A 14,976-nucleotide genomic window follows, 5' to 3' on the forward strand; every position below is an offset into this window, starting at 1 on the left:
AACAAGAGAGTCAGAATGAATGTGTGTGTGTGAGAGAGAGAGTGAGTGAATGTGTGTGTTAATGTGCGTGTGTGAGAGAGAACAAGTCAGAGTGGTGTGAGAGTGAGTGAATGTATGTGTTAGAGTGTGTGTGTGTGTGTGTGTGTGTGAGAGAGAGAGAGAAAACAAGAGTCAGAAAGTATGAATGTGTGTAAGAGTGAGTGAATGCGTGTGTGTTTGTGTGTGTGAGAGAGAGAGAACAAGTCAGAAAGAGTGTGTGTGAGAGTAAGTGAATGTGTGTGCATTAGTGTGTGTGAGAGAGAAATGTGTGTATGAGTGAGTGAATGTGTAGGTGTTAGAGATAGAGCGTGTGTGTGTGTGTGTGTGAGAGAGAGAGAGAGAGAGAGACAGAGAAAGAGAAAGAGAGAGTGTGTTGGTGTGTGTCGAGCGCGCGCCCACATGCCTGCGTGCATGTGTGTGAAGCATCAGTCACCTGGATGGCGCAGTAGTTAAGAGCTGGGCCATTAAAGGTCCCTGACTTGCAACCCACCAGCTACTGCACAGGAGAAAGGCGGGGCAATCTGCTTCCACGGAGATTTATAACCTTAGAAAGCCCCAGGCACAGAGGTATTCTGTTTAGTAGGAACACTGTGAGTAAGAATTGACATGCTGCTATGGGTTAGGGGGCGGGGGAGTGGGTGGGGCTGGGATGGCAGGGGAATCAGAAACATCGCCCTAACATCCCAAGTAGACACCATGAGGTCGTGGGAGTAGGTAGTGGGAGTGGTACCCCAAGTTGCTCAGGGATTGGAAGGAGGGCGGGACAGTGGGGGTCAGCCTTGCACCTGGCCAGCGTGGACTCTGCTTGGCTAGGTTCTTTGGGGAGCAGCTTCTCTCCGGGGTGCTGGGTGGGCAGACAGGGGAGGGAGGAGGCTGGCAGGCCCTTACTGGAAAGTAGAAGGGAAGAAGAGAGGTGAGGGGGCCGCTCCCCTACTCACCTAGCTCGGTGCGCCCGCGAGGATGAGGGAGCCCGAGAGGAGGACGCTGGAAGCTCAAGGCTGCAGCATGAGTGTGGCTGGCTGGGCAGCGCTCCCCGTATTTAAACCATCCGGGTGAGTCACTGCAGGGCAGGGACAGGGTCGGGACAGAGGGGGTGGCCTCTACGCAGCGCCCGCGCCCCCACGTCAGCCCTCCCCCAAGAAGCTCAACCCAGCTCTCATATTGAAGGAATTCTCTAAAGCCACATTTAAAAAACAAACAAAAAAAAACCAAAAAAAACCCACCACAACACACTCTCCTCTTTTTCTCCTTTTACCCCTTTTTTTTCTTTTTTATTCCCTTGCTGCACTGGACAGCAAAGCTCTAGAGAACTGCGCTGAGAAACCATCCCCTCCCCCCTAAACTTCCCAAGTGCCCTACAGGTGGGTCTTATGTCCACACGAAGGCCCCAGCTCACTGTCCTGCTTCACGGGATCTGAGGCTTCAAGAAATTCTGCACTTCTCTGTCCCATAAATCCTCCACTCTCTGCTCACCGGGACTGAATAAGGCATGCATTTTCCCTACTTTTGCTCCCCTCCATCCCTTTAAAAAAAATTCAGTATTTCAAGTCATTTCACATTTACAGAACATTTCTAGCCACAACACAAGGAACACTCTTATAACTCTAAGTTAATTCATGATCATAAACATTTTGGACAAGGCGTTTGTTTCCAATTCCAGGGAAATATAAAGTTCCTGCCTGTGCTGCCTCTTTTTTTTTTTTAACTTGTCAAAGAGAAAAGCAAACTCGGGGGGAGGGGTGGGCAGGGAGGAAAGTGTGCAACAATGAATGTATGAAAATTTAAAAAAGTAATGAATGTATGAAAATTTTAAAAAGTAAATAAAATTTTTACAAATAAAAGAAATAAAAACAATGTTTTTTTAAAAATCTTTTGCTGTTTCCTTTACGTGCATAGGCCTCTGGGCTGGGGCTGGCAGTCAAGTCAGGAGAATGAGGGGCTCTTTCCTGCACCTTTCACTTCTAGTCCCTCTCTGCCCCCTTAGCCAAATGAGAATAGGATTCTTTTCTAATTGTGGAATCGCCAAGGCCAGGGAAGAGTGTGTGAGGATCAGAGATTGAAAACATGCCGTCGTCTCCAAGGAGGAGCCCCAACACGGCCTGATGGGCAGCTTTGACTGAAGCCTCCTCCCCTTCCCTGACTCAGTTTACCCTCTCAGCCAGGTGGAGAGAGTGATATTTACATACAGTGTCGCATGGAATGCTGAGAGCCTTAATTAATGTTTACACTGGGCTTTGAGACCTGCCATGAAAGGAAGGCATAAAAGTGCGTAGTGTTATTACTGAGACACTCACTGGGGGCTTGCCGTGGTCAAGCCCTCTCGGTGAATCATGCCACATTCCTCCTCTTAGCACCATGATTCAGAACCAGAAGCAGAGTGCCTTTCCCATTAAATGGCATGAGCTCCAGGGACCCAGGGACCGTCATGTGAGCCTGTCACTTCAACCAGCTTGCTCTCTCTCTCCCCCTTTCTCTCTCTCTCTCTCTCCCACCCAAATAGTATCTCAAACTCAGAACTACCTTATTCTTCCACATCCTAAACTGTGGTTCTTAAATCGCACCTCCAGGTGACTGATGCATCAGGTACAATCCTTACCCATAAAGCCGACACTTGGCAGAGGTAGGGAGGGAGGTGGACATTCACGAATCACCCTACTGAACCAGAGACCGCACGGGAATCTTCATATCTAGCAGATTTCTAACCCTCACCACTACTGGCATTTGGGGCCAAGCAATCTAAGCTGGTGAGCACATCCAGGGCTGCATCAGTTAGTTGAAACATGTCCGTTGATTACTGGGAACTTCTTTTTTGCCAATGCCTTCAGTGAAGTTTGAACTTCTTCTCTCATCACAATTGGCTCTTGTTCATATGTTACTTCCTGAAATCACTCAGTGTTAACTAATCTTTTGGGGTACAGTGATTCTGGGGAGAGAAGAATGGGCAATTTCCTTCTGTGTGATTAACTGCCTCTGAAAACCCACTGGAGGGTCAGCTATGGGTCGGTTCCAACTCTATGGTACACAACAACAGTGATTCTGTGTATCTCTTCCATCTTGTTTTGATTCCGATTCAGACCATGTTTGTTTTTTTTTTTTAATCATTTGCTATGCATCTGAGACCTGGACAATGAATAAGGATGACAGGAAGCGTCTATGCCTCTGAGCTGTGCTGGAGAAGAGCACTGAACATCCCACGGACTGCCATGTGAACACATATGTCTTGGAGAAAATACAGCGGGTGCTCCTTGGAGGCAAGGATGGCAAAGCTTCATCCCGCAGACTCTGGGCATGTTATTTAGACTGGCTGTTCCTTAGAAAGAGACATAATGGTAGGGCAGGTAGAGCATCAGTGAAAGAGAGGAAGACCCTTCGTGAGAGGGAGAGACACAGTGACTGCAGCAACAAGCTCAGGTGTGTCAGGCACGATGAGGATGGCACTGGGCATAGCGTGGTTCAGATCTGTTGTAGAGTCACTGTGAGTCGCACTCAACTGCATGTAACAACAATCTCGGTTGGCTCGGTTGGATGTGGTTATCCAGAGCCCTGCAGGATGTCATCCAGCATCCCGAGTTGCTATTTGCTAAATGCCAGTTGTTGTTGTTGTTGTTGTTGTGTACCATCAAATTGGAACCAACCCAGAGCTGACCCTCTGGTGGGTTTTCAGAGGCAGATAATCACAAGGGAGGAGATTGCCCATCCTTCTCCCAAGGAGCCGCTGGTGGATTCAAACTACATGCCTTCAGGATTGCAGTGCAGCTTCTTGCCCGCTAGGCCACCAGCACTCCCGCTAGATGCCCGTAGCATCTCTAAAATGTGACAATCAAGAATCTCCCCAGACATTGCCAAATATACCCTGAGGGCGACACTGTTTAGAGCACTGATGTGTACCACATCCTGTGAGTGGGAGTAATCACCCTCATTTTACAGATAAGAGAATTGGGGCCCAGGCCTGTTAACTGGTTTCCCTGAGGTCATATGCTAAGTGATGTCCTAAGACTTTCACAATCAGGGCGGATGGAAGAGCGGCAGTATTTAGAGGTGCAGAGTGAGGGTTGTGGAGGATTGGGGGCTGAGTGCACTGCCTTCCTCTGGGGGAGGGGGATGTAGCTGCTGTCACGTTGGCCTACAATTCATGGTTGTAGAACCCCTCTGCAGAAGGGGTCGACACACTGCCTTTTCCTGGGCTGTCCTATCCCTCTTAGTGGGCCTTGTAGCTCACTGTTCAATTCTGTGCTGTTCTATGCCCTGGATTAGTTACAGATCGGATCCCTGGGACCCGTAAGGTTTTCAGAAGTAGCTTGACAGGCTGTTCTTGCTAGTTTGTCTCACTCCAGATGCTCAATGACATCTGTTCAGCATCCTAGCAACGTGCAGACAGGTAGGTGGTGGCTGTGTATATGGTGCATTAAGCCTAGAATTGAACCCAACTCTTCCACATGGCAGATAGAAATTCTACCACTGAGCCACCGATGTCCTGTTCATCAGGGTGCTCTCACTACCACTGAGGTGCAACCCACTCACAGGTGATGCTGCAGTGAGTTTTCAAGGCTGTAAATCCCACCAGAGGAGATTGTTCATCTTTTTCCTTCAGAGAAGCTGATGGGTTCAAATCACTAGAGAGGTACCTCCGCTGGATAAGCAGCGCAACTCCCCACAGACTAGGCCTCCAGAGCCAGGCATACGGTGAGTAAATGTGGTGCGTTTAAAAGATGAGACCGAGTTTCAGGTAGAAGAGGGCCTTAAAGGATGCACAGAATCCTTTAAAGGTGAAATGTGAGGAGCATGAGTGCAGGGGAACCATTCAATCAGAGCACAGAGGGAGGACACTGGGACCAAATGCTGCACTTGACCAGAGCCCAAGACAGATGGCAGGGCCACGGAGGACATGGACACCTGCCTGAGGAGTGAATGTGATGCCTGCCTACAGGCAGGAGAGAGTTATCAGAGGGTTTTGAGGTGAGAGAAGACCCTCAGAGGCACTCAGTGAGGAGTTTGGTATGGTTGTGTGGCAGAACTCGCAGACATGGTCTTTGTAAGCAAGACATTACAATTTTCATGGCTTCTTCAATCCTCTTTGTTCTGCACAAGATCTGAGTTTCAGAATAGTAACCAGGCCATGCAAAACAGATCCATCTTCCAAGTGGGGAGAGCCATGGGAATCCAGCTCCAGGATCTCTAAGTCACTCCTGCTTACTGAGACCATCTCTTTCAAGGACATCTCCAAAGTTCTAAAGAATAAGGATGTCAGTTTAAAAACTAAGGTGCACCTGATCCCACGCCATGGTCTTCGCAATTGTTTCCTACGCATCTGAAAGTTGGATGGTGATTAAAATTGACAGAAGACTTGATGACTTTGAATTGTAGTATTGGAGAAGAGTATTAAATTTAACGTGGACCGTCAAAATGACAAGCAAATATACCTTAAAGGAAGTGGAAACAGAATGCTCTTTAGAGGCAAGGATGGTGAAACTCTCTGTCTCATTTACTTTGGTCATAGTTTCAGAAGGAGTCCATGGAGCGAGGGATGAAGCTGGGAAAGGTAGAGGGGCCAGTGAAGTAACGGAAGACTCTCAATGAGATGGATTGACTCAGTCACTACCACGATGTGCTTGAGCAAAATAGAGATCGTACAGGACCGGGCAGATTCAGATCTGATCATAGCGTCACTAAGAGCCATAGTCTTGTTGACGGCATTTAACGACAGCTTTCAGGAAAGATAGGTTATTTACCGAGAAAGCAAATGGCACCTGCTCAATCCCCAGAAGTGAGAGCTGTCTTTGGGAGAACTCCTGTGACCCGGAGAAACATGAAAGCCTGGCTCACCGCCCAGAGACTTTTCAGCCCTGTAGACCTCCGGCTTCACTTTCTGTCCCATCCAGGGAAGAACCAGAATGACTAGGTTGCCTCTTGGTGCTTCAGAGAATCCCACTGTCTCCCACTGACACAGGCTTCTCCATTCTATTTCATTAAGTATGAGGCCAAGAGATGTAGAGGTCATGTAATCCAGACTTCCCTCTGCTTCAGAAATCCCTCCTCACCACCATTGATAGATAAGGCTTGATCCACATCAGGGATGAAGAGATCTTTTCTTTACCTCACAGGGAAGCTCTCATTAGGCTGGCAAATGAAAAAAGATGGGTAGCACCCAAGGATTGGCAAACGTGTGGGTAACTTCACACATTGGGGAGGAGAATAGCACTTCATAGAGCAGTTCTGTTTATTGTTGTGTGTCCTTGAATTAATCCCAGCTCATGGCAACTGTATAGGACAGAGGATAAATGCCCCCCAGAGTTTCCTAGAAGAGAACAAAGCCCAAACCAACTTCTGTCAAGTCAATTCTGACTCAGAGAAACCCTCCCTTCAGTTTCTGAGTCAGTAAATCCTAACAGAAGGCAACCACCCCGATTTCTCTCATGGTGTATTTAGTGCCAACCTTTCAGTTAGCAGTGCAACATGTAATGCATTATGTCACCAGGACTTCTTACAGACTTTTCTAGCCTGTAATATTTAAAAGAACAAATCATCAGGACTTTCTCCTCCTAATATCACTGGATGGGTTCAAATAGCCACCCTTTCAGTTACCGCCCAGAGACTTTTCAGGCCTGTAGACCTCAGGTTTCACTTTCTGTCCCATCTAGGGAAGAACCAGAATGACTAAATGCCTCTTGGAGCTTCAGAGAATCCCACTGTCTCCCACTTAACCATTGCATCACAAGACTCCTTGTACAAAGCTACATATTCAAGAATTGTAGCTCTGATTATAGTAACCAAAAAAATTGTAGATGTCCACACACTAAGATCACAGGATGGACTGTGTGAAGGATCTTATCAACTAGGACTCATCCTTTAGGCCTTGGAGGGCCACTGCGGGCTTCGCAGGAGAGATGCAGGAGATCTGTGTACGGCAGTGGTCCTCATGTGGGGAAGAGGAGAATTACACACACACACACACCCTTAGGGGGTCACTTAATGATGTCTGGAAACATTTTAGGAGCCCTGCTAGTGCTGTGATTAAGGCATTCAGCTGCTAATCCAAAGGACGCTGGTTTGAACCCACCAGCCACTTTGTAGAAGAAAGTTGAGGCAGTCGCTGTGCTGACCCATCTTGTTGATGGCCTTCCTCCCCTCCACTGACTCTCTGCTTTTCCACGTCCTTTTTCAAGGACTCGCTCCTCCTGATCTCAAGCCCAGAGGAGGTGCGAGGGAGTCTCAGCATCCTCTCAAGGGCACTCTGGCCGTATTTCTTCTAAGATGATTTGCTTGTTCTTCTGCAAGTGCGTAGTATGTTTGATACTCTCTGTCAGCACCACAATTCAAAGGCTTTTATTTGTCTTTTATCTTCCTTATCCACTGTCCACATTTCCCCTGGATGTGAAACAATTGAAAACACCATGGCTTGTGTCAATTTAAGCAGATGTCCTTGCTCTTTACATTTTAAAGAGATCCTTGGAAACAGATTTGGCCCACCCAACACATTATTTTATTTCTTGAGTGCAGTAAGAGTAGTCACTGACAACTTCAACCTTTCCTCCATTTATCAGGATGTTGCTCCTTAAACCAGTGGAGATAATTCCTATTTTCTTATTGTTGAGGTATGATCCATACTGAAGGCTAAAGTCTTCACCTCTAGCAAGCCAAGCTGTGTGTCTGCATGTTATTAATAAGTCTTCTTCAAATCCTAATGCCACATTCTTCTTCATATTCTCCAGCTTTTCAAATTACTTACTTCAACATATGAATAGGTGTAGAGAAAACATACAACCCTGATACACATCTCTTCTGATTTTATACCATGTAATAATATTCCTTTGTTATTTTTGGCCAACCGCTTCTTGGTCTACCTATAAGTTTCATATGAACACGGGTCTTCTGAGATTCCCATTCTTCTCAGTGTTATCTATAATTTATGATGATGCACACATTCAAATGCATCATCCAGATGAAGATCGTCCTGGTATTCTCTGTTCTCAGCTAGGATCCATCCCTGGGCAAAGTTAAAATGTGTACAATCATAGAAGCAGAGGCAAGTAACTATGATGGACCATTAGCAGACCATGTCACTGGTCATAAAAGAGAGAAGAAAAACAATCAAGACCAAGTGACCAGATATTCAGCATGGACAACCGAATCGACAGTGGATACCATTAAGGACACAAGAGAACACAATAAAGTGATAGGTGAGAGTAAGATGATTGACCGAATTTGGGACAGGTTGAGTTTGAGACTCTGTAAGACCGTAGTGTGAGCTGTCCAGTGGGGTCAGAAATCCATGTCTGCAGCTCAGGGGGAGTTTCTGGGCCAGGGCTAGAGTTCTAAGAGCAATAGTGGAAAACAAAAGTGAGGAGAGTATCCAGAAACAGCAGTTCATCTCGAGGACATGGAGTCTAAACCTAAGGTCTGTTTGGGAATGGAGGAGGATGGACTTTTACATAAATCCCCTGAGATTTACTACACTTTAGCTGGATGGAGATGTGTTATGGATGTGTACTTTTCGGGGCGGGGCGGGGGGGAAGATAGGCCTCACATTCACCAGATTCTCAAAGTGTCTGTAGTATAGCACGAAGTATAACAAGGGGTAAGGGAAGAATTCAGGGAAACACCCTTAGTATCCTGAGGCAGAAAGAGAAAGAGAAACCAACCCAAGAGAGTATGAAGGAGTATTCAGCAAAGTGGTAGGAGTGCCAGGGCTGATCGGTTCTGGAGGAACCACTGGAGGCAGGAAATGGCAGTGTGTCAAGAATATGGTGGTTGTGGGTGAAGATGAACGAATGACTTAGGGATGTTGAGGACAGAGGTTTACAGAAGCCTTCGAGTTACTGTATTGGAGAGGACTGAATACTCAATGACTTCCAAACAAACAAACAGATATGTCTTGGAAAAGGTGCAGCTGGAATGTTGCTTGGAACCAAGGACGGCAAAGCTTTGTCTCTCGTATTTCTCACACATTGCTGGGAGAGGCTATTCTTTGGAAAAGAATATCGTGCTTGGAAGGGAGAACGGCCAGCAAAGAGAGGAAGACCCCAATTGAGATGGACTGACATGCTGACCATACCAATGGACTCGAGTGTATCCGAGATAGTGACGACCTCACAGAATAGGATGGGATTCAGGTCTGTTGTTCATAGGGCCACCATGCATTATATCTGTCTTGACAGCACGTAACAACAAGTGGTTGAAGTTTGTAGGCCACCAGACAGCCCTCAGTGAGGGCACGATCAGTGCTGTGTCAGTGAAAGGTGCAGGAGTGAGAGGCTGAGGTTTCACGAAATCAAGTCAATCTGGGCAGGAATACAGGACTTTTACAGGACGGTGGAGAAGGAAAGAAATCTGTAGGTTGAGTGGAGAGGAAACGATGGAAGACTCAAGAGCTCAGAGCAAATGATATTCTCTTCTTAAAACAGGCTCCCCAGGAAGAGACGCTTCAGGGTTCCTGAGTGAGGCCAGGCCGCTGGCAAGCTCTCTAGGGCCTGCCCTGCCAGTCTTAGGTGGGAACCTGGCATATAGGCACCCTTCTTAGAGCCTCGTTGGTCCCACTTGTGGGCCCAGGTGACAACCGTGCCTCACTCATCCTCAGGAATGTGAATAAAACGCCGTGCTCAGAGCCGGCCCTGCGGACCTCTCCCACACTCCTCCCTGTTTTATAGGAGGTGGAGTTTTCCGTGCAGAAGGGGTAAAGCAGAGTCTTCACGGAAATGGCTTTATAATTGCCCTACCTGTTCCAAAGGAACAGAATCTTGTCTATTTAAGATCCTATGCGCCATCCTCACATGGGAAGAATGAAGCCAGAGAAGCTAAACATGTGGAGAATAACAATAAAGGCACAAACAAGCAGACAGTCACCTTCTTAACATCCCAGTGACAACTCCCAGACTCGCCTCCATTCGTATCTGGTTATTAGTGGTGTTTCTCTAAAGGCAAGTGTCATGAGATTGCTCTTGTCCCCGGGGTTCCATTCCTGATGGTCAGGATGTGTTTCCGAGTCATGAGTTTTCCAAGGAGGTGGTTTGCCCGCCCAGTCGGTTTCTGTGTGAGGAAGATGATGTCTCAAGTATAAACACAGTTGTTATGTGCGCTCCAGTCAGAACCAGCTCATAGCTGACCCTCCAGCAGGCTTTCAGAGACTGTAAACTGCACGGAGGAGATGCCAGTTTTTCTTTCTCAGAGCTACTGATAGATTTGAACATCCTGCCTTTGGGTTAACAGCGCAACTCCTTACCCATTAAGCCATCAAAGCACTAAACTATGCTGGAGAGAATTTGAAGGCTGTTTCTCAACTGGCGAAACTTTATCATATGCAATCAGAAATGAGGTCTTTCTGAAAATATTATTGAAAATAAAGAAGACAGACACTCGGTGTAAGTTAGTCCTGGGTCTTACTGTGTGGATGTGGAAAAGTCAGAAAACCCAGCCCTGGGCTGCCAGCTGTATACGAGCCCCACACTCAGTAGATGTGGGCCTTTGAGCAAGGCTGGTCAGCCCCTAGAGGGTTGAAATGCAAGCCATTTTTCTTTCCTTTATAATTTAATCACCCTTGTCGTTCTTGTGTACCATTGAAGCAGAATCAACCCACAGCTGACCCTCTAAGGAGGTTTTCAGAGGCAATAAATCACATGAGAGGAGACTGCTCATCTTTCTCCTGCAGAGAGGCTGGTGGATTCAAACTGTGTGCCTTTGGGTTGGCAGTGCAGCTCCTTAGCGTGAGGCTACCAGAGCTGCCTTGGGTTTCCTGAAATTGATTAGATGAATTTTTGTTGTAAGAAAATATTTTCTAAATCTTCTATCTTTTAGAGTTGTCCCCCCCCACCCCGCCCCATCCTCTATAGAATACCAGGAGAATGAATAAAATTATCTTGGGAGAAGTTCGACTAGAATGTTCCTTAGAAATGAGGATGGCCGGACTTCAGGAGAGGCTAGTCTTCTCCAATGTGCTGGAGAAGATAATCATGTTGAATAACTTAAAAGATCAGTGAAAAAAGAAGACCTTCAACTAGATGAGCTGACACAGCGGTTACATCAGTGGTGAAGATGGGGTGGAGTTTCGTCTATACTCCCATACACGTGGGTTCACTGTGAGTGGGAGTCAGATAGCCAATAGCCTCCATGCCTGCTGCTCTTAGCGGCTCAGTGTTGCTCAAGGTGAATCTCTAGGCCCAGGATTAGCTCCCCAGAGAGTCATCCTGGTAGGAACACAGAACAGGCAAGGTCTGCTGTTGGTCCCAGACATCAGAAATCCCAATAATCCCATCCCAGCTTTCGACAGACACCCTGCCAAGGGCAGCAGGTACAAAAGCGTAGGCACCTTGGTCCCCACCCTGTGAGCTCACAGTCTCGTGGCCCTAAGACACATAAACAAACACCAAACGCTTAAGCCAGACCTGGTCCTTTGCAAACAACTGGACCTAAGTGGACAAAACAGGGGAGGTAGGATCAGCCAGCACAGACCAAGGTAGGTGTGCTGGTGGGGTCCCAGGCCTCCGGAGGACAGATAAGAGTGTGCAAGTGTTTGGAAGGTGGTAGTCATCCCAAGAGAGGGGGTGACAGAAAAGCTAAAACCAGGAAATATGTTGTGTGTTGGGGGACAATTTTTATAGAAGCTGGGTCATGAGGCCCTTATATGCCAGGCTGAGGAACATGGACAATCTTCCATAAGTGTTTGGGGACCAGCAAGGTTTTTGGTGGTGTTATTGTTTCATTTTTTTTCTTCAGAAGCCAACCCACCTGAACACATGCTGAGGTGCTGCCTTCCTATCCCATCAGCCTCAGGGACAGTTTGTGTGTGTGTCATTTCCCCCCCCCCCACCAAGTGACTGTCAAATGCCTTTTAAGTCATTGCATTCCAAAGAACCTACCCCTCCCTCTCCCCAAGGGGGACAGGTAACTGACAGAGGAGGGGATCCTGACAGCTGCAGGAAGAAGGGAAAAGTTCTCTTTGGCCTAAAGCAATTTATTCGAGTTGTATTTAATTGTACATTTTAATAATATGAGACTTCCAAATTTTATGCCACAATAAAACAGAGCAGCCTTTGAAATGATTACACTAACAATTTGGGAGCTGCTTCGCTCGCGTCACCGCACCACACCTAATTAAAGGTCGGACCTCATGCTCCCTGTTTTCCTTAATTATTACATGAATGAACAGGCCTGCTGTGAATGCCTTGCAAGGCTGGAAGTTGCGGAGAAGTGCAGGACACATGGGCTCAGCTCTATTCTTTCCTTCCTCCTCCAGTGGAGAAACCTGAGTTGTCTCTCACCTCTTTCAAAGCTCACCCTGAAGGGAGCAGAAAATGGCACCAGCCAGGGCAACACGATCAATAAAGACAGGGAAGGCTGGCTACCCAAATTTGGATCTTACCAAGTCATTCTTCCTTGCAGCATAGATGCCATTACATGAAACAACCAGCTGTGACAGTCTGTATCCTTGTAAATAATAGTATCTTCTTATTCAACCTCAGGGGGATTTTGTGGCCTAGTGGTAAAAAACTGCTGCAATCACAAAGGCACATGGTTCAAATCCACCAGTTGCTCTTTGGGAGAAGGATGGGCAGTCTCCTTTTGTGCAATTTACTGCCTCTGAAAACCCACTGGAGGGTGAGCCATGAGTCAGTTCCAACTCAACTGCACACAACACCAACAACCCTATCTCAGGGAGCTCTGGTGGTGCAGTCCACAGGGCACTGGCTGCTAACGCCAAGATGGCATCCCTCTGAAAGTTCGAATCCACTAGTGGCTTCTCAGGAAAACGTGGGCAATCTCCTCTTGTGCAATTTACAGCCTCAGAAACTCAATGGAAAATCCAGTTTGAATCAATTCAGACTTGACAGCAATGAGTTAGTTATTTAGCTTATCTCATTTGGTAAAGAAGAAAAGGTGTAAAGGAAGAAGAGAGATCAGGAGAGGAAAAAAGGGAGATGAGGAAAGGATGGAGAGAAGATGGGATCAATATTCACTCTGACTAATTAAAGACCCATCTTACCATTTGCATTGCCTACCACGCATGTATCACACATGTACTTAACTTACGTGGTTGATGTTCTTATGTAACATTGAGTCAGAACCGACTCTTGGCTGACCCTCCAGTTTTCAAAGGCAGTAAATCACACAGGAGGAGATTGCTCATTTTTTTCTCATATATCAGCTGGTGAATTTTAACCATGGGCCTTCAATCTGGTGGTGCTGCTCCTTACCACTAGGCTCCTAGAGCTCCCATATCTAACTTGGAGCAGGTATTTAATGAATAATAATAATCTTGAGAAGAATGGAAATCCCAGAACACCTGTTTGTGCTCATGTGAAACCTATACTTGGACAAAGAGTCAGTCCTTAGAACAGAGCAAAGAAATAGGGCATGGTTCAAAATCAGAAAAGGAGAGATTTAGGGATGTGCCCTGTCTCCATACCTTTTCAATCTGTATGCAGAACAGATCATTTGAGAGGCTGGACTTTATGAAGAGGAATGTGGCATGAGGATTGGAAGAAAACTCATCAACAGCCTGTGTTATACAGGTGACACAACCTTACTTGCTGAAACTGAGGAGGCCTTAAAGCATTTAAGGGTCAAGGATTGTGGTTTACAATATGGGTTGAAGCTCAACATCAAGAAAACAAAGATTCTCACCACTGGACCCACAGCCAGCATCATGATAGAGGGGGAAGAGACTGAGACTGTTAACAATTTCAGTTTGCTCAGGTTCATTATCAACATTCTTGGCACCAGCAGTCACGAAATCAAAAGGCATTGCATTAGGAAACTCTGCTGTCAGGGACCTCTCAGAGTGAGAGGCAAAAGTTTGGAGAGATCTCAGAATTTAATGCCAATGGAAGAGGAGTCTGGGCCTGCAAGAAAGACTGAAGAAGGAACAATGGAGAGGGAAACGCTTTCCAGAAGGCTGTTTACACCACCAGATAGAAGCAGGAAGGGGTGAGCCACCTGGCTCTTTCCAGCAACTTTTCCTAAATATAATTCTTCTTGGGACATACATTATTAATCAATACTGTTGATTAATGGCCATAAAGTCATCACTGCTCTCTTGACCAAATTGATGACCAACAAGTTGGACATTTTAGTCTACCTGTAAGTGTCTTGGAAGAAAGGCTTGATGATCTGCTTTTTAAAATTCAACCAAGGAAAACTCTGACAGTTTATAATGTTGCATATGAGATCACTGTGAGTCAGAATTTACTTGAAGCACACCCACGTTTATTGCTGCATTGTTCACAATAGCAAAGAGATGGAAGCAACACTAGTGCCCATCAACAATTGAATGGGTAGAGAAGTGGCACTATATTCACACAATGGAATACTATGCAGCACTGAAAAACAAAAACTCATGAAATATTATACAAAATGGGTGACCCTGAAGGACATTATGCTGAGTTACAAAAGGACAAATACTTCATAATTCCACTGTTATTGAACAGGACCGGCATCAGGGTTTGGGGGAAACTAAGAAAAGAAGGAATAAATAATGAACACTGCATTGAAATAGATGTAAAAAGAACTGCCTAAAAGAAATATATGATTAGGTATTATTTGCATGACAACAATCCAGAATAAGAGATGCACAGCAAAGTGAACTGAGAGGTAGGTGAAGGGAGGAAATTGTGCAACAATGAAAGAATCTTTTAAAAAAAAAAGAAAGAATCTTTGTAAAGAGAAAAGAAAACTGGGGGTGTAGGGAGGAAAATGTTCAACAATGAATGGAAATCCAACTTTTCTGTAAACTTTCATTAAAATATCAATTAAAAAATGAAAGAGAAAAGAATTTACTTGAAGACCATTGGTGAGTGGCATTGGTTTTTTGGTGGTACTTTCAACTTCACTATGGTTTACAAATTTTAAAAATATAAACATATAAGAAAACTATTGGACGTAGTTGACCAATTCAGCAAAGTAGCAGGATACAAGATCAACATACAAAGATCAGTTGGCTTTCTCTAC

Source organism: Elephantulus edwardii, unplaced genomic scaffold (assembly GCF_000299155.1).
Source record: "Elephantulus edwardii isolate Elephantulus edwardi_28Jun2011 unplaced genomic scaffold, EleEdw1.0 scaffold00367, whole genome shotgun sequence".
In the NCBI taxonomy this organism is placed as follows: Eukaryota; Metazoa; Chordata; class Mammalia; order Macroscelidea; family Macroscelididae; genus Elephantulus; species Elephantulus edwardii.